The sequence below is a fragment of the Rhinoderma darwinii genome, chromosome 2 (assembly GCF_050947455.1).
Source record: "Rhinoderma darwinii isolate aRhiDar2 chromosome 2, aRhiDar2.hap1, whole genome shotgun sequence".
NCBI lineage: Eukaryota > Metazoa > Chordata > Amphibia > Anura > Rhinodermatidae > Rhinoderma > Rhinoderma darwinii.
In genome coordinates, this window is record NC_134688.1 from 357,269,163 (window position 1) to 357,275,162 (window position 6,000).

The window sequence follows — 6,000 nt, forward strand, 5'->3', positions numbered from 1 at the left end:
TAAATAACAGCATGCAGTGTCAATCAGCTGCTTCAAAGGCCAGCAGGATATTGTCATGTATTAAAAGAGGCATGGACTCACGGGACAGGGATGTAATATTGCCACTTTACAAAGCATTAGTGAGGCCTCATCTAGAATATGCAGTTCAGTTCTGGGCTCCAGTTCATAGAAAGGATGCCCAGGAGTTGGAAAAAATACAAAGAAGAGCAACGAAGCTAATTAGGGGCATGGAGAATCTAAGTTATGAGGAAAGATTAAAAGAATTAAACCTATTTAGCCTTGAAAAAAGACGACTAAGGGGGGACATGATTAACTTCTATAAATATATTAATGGCACATGCAAAAAATATGGTGAAATCCTGTTCCATGTAAAACCCCCTCAAAAAACAAGGGGGCACTCCCTCCGTCTGGAGAAAAAAAGGTTCAACCTGCAGAGGCGACAAGCCTTCTTTACCGTGAGAACTGTGAATCTATGGAATAGTCTACCGCAGGAGCTGGTCACAGCAGGGACAGTAGATGGCTTTAAAAAAGGGTTAGATAATTTCCTAGAACAAAAAAAGTATTAGCTTATGTGTAGAAATTTTTCCCTTCCTTTTTCCCATCCCTTGGTTGAACTTGATGGACATGTGGCTTTTTTCAGCCGTACTAACTGTAACTGTGTATTTACACTGAACCAGTCAGTCCCGTGGACCTGACAGATACAGGTTTCAGTACTAGATACAGCTGCTTTCTATCCTGTATATAGAGCAGCTGTATCTTAAAAAGTAACAATTATTTAACCCGTTAGTGACCGGCACATAGTGTTTCTACGTCGGTCAATAACGGGCCTTATTCCGATACAATAGAATTTTTACGTCGCGGCATCGGAATAAGTATACAGAGCAGGGAGCTGTCAAATCTTCCGGCTCTCAGCTGCCAGAGGCAGCTGAGGGCTGGGAGCGTCCCTGCTCTGCCGGGTGAGATAGATATAAGTATCGATCTCACCCGTTTAACCCCTCAGATGCGGTGCTCAATTTTGGAGAGAGGGAGGGAGCTCCCTCTCATCCAACTGACATCCGGCGATAAGATCGCCGAGTGTCTGTTTCTCCGAAGGCCCCCAGGTCTGCCTGTAGCGAATGCCTGCTAGATCATGCCTCTGGCATGACCTAGCAGATGCCTGTCCGTTTTACACAGACAGGCATAATACACTGCAATACAGAAGTATTGCAGTGTATTATATATGCGATCGGACCATCGCATAGTGAAGTCCCCTAGTGGGACTAGTAAAAAAGTTTAATAAAAAGTGAAAAAAAAACACTTTTTCCCCTTACAAATTGCTTTATTATTAACAAACAAAATAAAGTAAAGTTACACATTTTGTATCGCCGCGTCCGTAATGACTCCAACTATAAACTTATTACATCATTTAACCCGCATGGTGAACGTCGTAAAAAATAAAATAATAAAACATGCAAAAATTGCTGTTTTCTTTGAATCCAGCCTTAAAAAAAAAAAAAATGTGATAAAAATTCGGCATCTACTCTAAAATGGTACCGATGAAAACTGCAAGTCGTCCCGCAAAAAAAAAAGCCCTACAATTGCATCGGTGAAAAAATAAGAGGAGCTGTTCTATTGAGTTAATGAAAAACGGCTCAAGAAATGACATTCGCTTCTTTTTACATGCTGTTATTTGAAAATGAGGCGTAAAAGAACGCCCTGTCTGAACAGCACGCCGTATTTCCCATTGAAATGTTTGTAGGCGTTCTGCTTCTGATTTTTCAGGATCATTACGGCGCAAAAAACAGCTGAAAATAGCCCATGTGAACATGCACTTAGGCCTTCCACACGCACGCGAACGTGTTTGGTCCGTATGTCGGCTGCATTTCTCGGATCAAACACACTGCAGGGAGTCGGGCTCCTAGCATCATAGTTATCTATGACGCTAGGTGTCACTCCCTTGCCTCGGGACAACTGTCCTGCAGCGAGGCAGTGACATCTAGCGTCATAGATAACTATGATGCTAGGAGCCCGTCTCCATCCAGTGTGTTTGGTCCGGGAAATGTGGTCGACGTACGGACCGCATTCTAGTCCATATGAAACGTAGTCTTTTAAAAAAATAAAAGGGGGGGGGTTTCATGGTTTGATAAGATCTGTGCTGTGAGCTCTAGGCCAATCAGAAATTTCTCTTAGCTACCCCCAACCCCGCCCCATGTTTCTTTGCAGTGAGAACTGCAACTGCATTCTCGCTCTCGCTCTCTCTCTCTCTCTCTCTCTCTCTCTCTCTCTCTCTCTCTCTCTCTCTCTCTCTCTCTCTCTCTCTCTCTCTCTCTCTCTCTCTCTCTCTCTCCGTTCTTGATCTACAGCTCATCTGGTGGGTAGCAATGAGTTATTTTGAGGTGATTGTCACTTTTAATTAGACAACCACCTAACATGAAGAGCTTTTACTGAGAGGTGTTAAAAAAACGAGATATCCACAGGTATTACTTGGATGTGGCTGTTAATCCTTTTCAAGTGCAAAGCTTTGAGTTCTGCAAGCTTGCCAGAGTAAGGGCAGGTTCACACTGAGTTTTTCGATGTGGAAACCGCGTCGGAAAACATGCCAACAAACGTCCGAAATTGCCTCCCATTGATTTCAATGGGAGGCGGTTTTTTCCCGCGAGTGGAAAAAGGGATATGCCCTATCTTCAGGCATTTATGCTTCTGACATCCCATTGACATCAATGGGAGGCGAAAGAAGCGTATTTTGCTGCTTTTTTTTTTTTTTTTTTTGCTCAATGGCCGCGGGCAAAATACGCTGTGCAAATCGGCGTACAGGCAGAGCAAAATCTGCCTCCAAATTCCAAAAACTCAGCGTGAACCCAGCCTAAAACTGAAAGTGCAGTTTAAACATTTTCCTCATGTAAAAATAAGTATACACTGGCCAAAAGTGGACCTCTATGGTAGGTCCACCCTTTGCTGCTGTAACAGCCTTTGGTCCTCTAGGAAGCCTTTGGCTGGATTCACACTAGGTCATTACGTCCGTAATTGACGGATGTATTTCGGCCGCAAGTCCCGGGCCGAACACGGTGCAGGGAGCTGGGCTCCTAGCATAATAGTTATGTACGATGCTAGGAGTCCCTGCCTCACTGCCGGACAACTGTCCCGTACCGTAATCATGTTTTCAGTACGGGACAGTTGTCCTGCAGCGAGGCAGGGACTCCTAGCGTCGTACATAACTATGATGCTAGGAGCCCGGCTCTCTGCAGTGTGTTCGGTCCGGGGCTTGCGGCCGAAATACGTCCGTCAATTACGGACGTAATGACCGTGTGAATCCAGCCTTTCGGAAGAGTGCGGTGAGGTTAGGCACTGATGTTGGCAATAAGTGTAGCTTGTATTGGCATTCCAAATTATCCAAAAGTTCAGTAGGTTAAAGATTGGGAGTTTTTCAACATAATATTCGCCAAACTTTTTTACGTTTTAAATGGAACTTGCTTTGTGTATAATTATACTTCAACTAGAAAAAGCCTTTCCCAAACTGTTTACACAAAGTTGAAAGCACAATGCTTGACATATTCTCTCCCTGGATCCTCATCCCAAGCATTAGGAATAGTTAAAGACCATTATTCCTTATCCATTTAAATGTTAAGGCAAGCCAAACATGTCGGCTTCACCTGCTGTTAAAGGCCCTTTTACGCAGTCCTGTAAACAGGGCAGCTATCAGCCGATAAACGAGTAAACGCACGTTCATTGGCTGATTATATCGTTTATGCAGCCTAAAATACTATCGTTGTCTGCAGCACATCTCCCTGTGTAAACAGAAAGACGTGCTCCCGACGTGATAGAAATGTAGGGGGACAAGCGACCGTAGTAATGAGCGCTCGTCCCCAGACATAGCTCCTTGTAAAACAAGCAAACGAGTGCCGATCAATGAGCTGTCTTGTTCGGCACTCGTTTACACGGCCCATGTTGGGCCGTGTAAGAGGACCCTGAGCGTATGTTCGCATGCAAAGTAAGAAACCGATGAAAATGACGGCGCTGTTTTCAGAGAAAACAGCCTCTGGATTTCAAATGTTTTTGAAGCTGAAAACGTTTTTTGAGGCGTTTTTTCTAGACTTTTTTGGAGCTGTTTTTCCATTAACCGCTCAACTAACAGTTTTTTTTAAATGGCATAAAAAAAGGCCCGGTCAGGACGAAACGCAGTTTTTCCCCATTGAATTAAATGGGCAGATGTTTGTCGATATTCAGCTACTGGTTTTTCTGGTGTATTTTGAGGTGTTTATGCCCCGAAATACGCTTGAAAACATAGGGTGTGAACATAGCCTTAAGGCCCTATGACACCGGCCGGTGCAGCGAGCGCCGATCAACGAGACCTCGTTGATCGGGGCTCGTTTGCTCCTGTCACATGGAGCTATTGATGAGGTCGTCCCCATACGTTATCATCATGTCGGCAGCGCGTCTCCCTGTTTACACAAATTTTGCATGCGTTTTTATAAGCAAAAACCAGAATTGGATCCAGGAGAAGAGACACTTTAAGGCCTTCCCTTATAAGTTTCCTATATTTAGGTTACAGTCCTGTTTTTGCTTAAAAAAGTACATGCAAAATTGCAACCTCCGTGATCTTATGGCAATCTCCAAAAGTTTATCCCAGTTCTTCTCGTAGATTATTTTTTGTGCATGGAGAATATCTGAATTACAAATCTAAAATGTTACTGGTCTGCTTATCTATGGAATTAACTCTAGTGTATATGTGTGTGACATGAGGAAAATAAGATGGGGACATGGAAAGTAGTGAGAACCAAGTATGGCCCATTTGGTGTCTAATACACTTCTCAACGTTGAAATTGCAGCACCAAGAAGGGCAAGTCGTAAGGTTATGCAAATCGAGGAAGTAGCAGGTGTCGTTAAGATCTGCAAATGATAAAATTTTAAAGCACCGAGCTCCAATCTGTGGCATGTGGGTGGGGAGTAAAAGCCGGATTGAATTCAAAGTTTTTTAAACACATGAAAAAATCAGATCAAGTGGTGTGGGATGATTGTGCGATGCCTCCTGTTCATCGACATGCCAAGTATCGTCACTTGTCGCCAACTGAGAGGGACAGAATCCTTGAACTGAGAGACCTTGGTTTATCACTCCGGCAGATCGCTATGTGCCTTGGCCGAGATGTCAGCACTGTTCAACGTTGCATGTCCCAGAGGTTGGGAGAACAACGATGAACCTCTGCATGGATGGATCGTCTGATTAGAAGACTGGCGTGTAGTGATCCATCCTGTACTACAAGTGAAATTGGACGTCACATCCCAAGCCCAGGGCGGCAAGCAGTGTCGACACAAACCATCAGAAGGCATTTGCCTGACAGTGGACTACGAGCCAGACGTCCCGCTACAGGTGTTACATTGACAACACGCCACAGCTCTCAAAGGCTATCAAGGTGCACAACAAGAGGAGAATGGAGGTCTATCCTCTTCAGCAATGAGTCACGCTTTTTTATCGGACACAATGATAGCTGGAAATTAGTCAACGCCATGAAGAGGCCTTCACAAGGGAACGTCACACCGGTCCTACTCCCAGGAATTATGGTGTGAGGTGGCATAATGAACGGTATTCAGACCAAGTCTTCATTTCAGGTACACTTAACAGCTCGGCGGTACAATGATTTGGTCAGACAAACAGTGGTACGGCCATTTCTCTAAAGTGTTTCTCAACAGGACTATGCAAGGCCGCGGTTGTCTGTGCTACTGTGAGCAGCCTTCGTGGCCTAAACGTGCTACCATGGCCTGCAGCGTCTCCGGGACGTCATTGGTCATTTGGTCATTGGTCACATCTGGGACGTCATTGGTCAGCAATTGCAAAGGGAGCTGACAGTAGCCAATCTTGATGATTTGCGTGACCACGTGGCATAACATTCCTCAGACAACCATTAATAACCTCATTGATAGCATGCCAAGGCGTGTAAATGGCGCTCATATTCGATACTGAATAAATCAAGATGTTTGGAATATTTTGTTCCCATTTTTTTAAATCATTTGCATATCATTAACGTG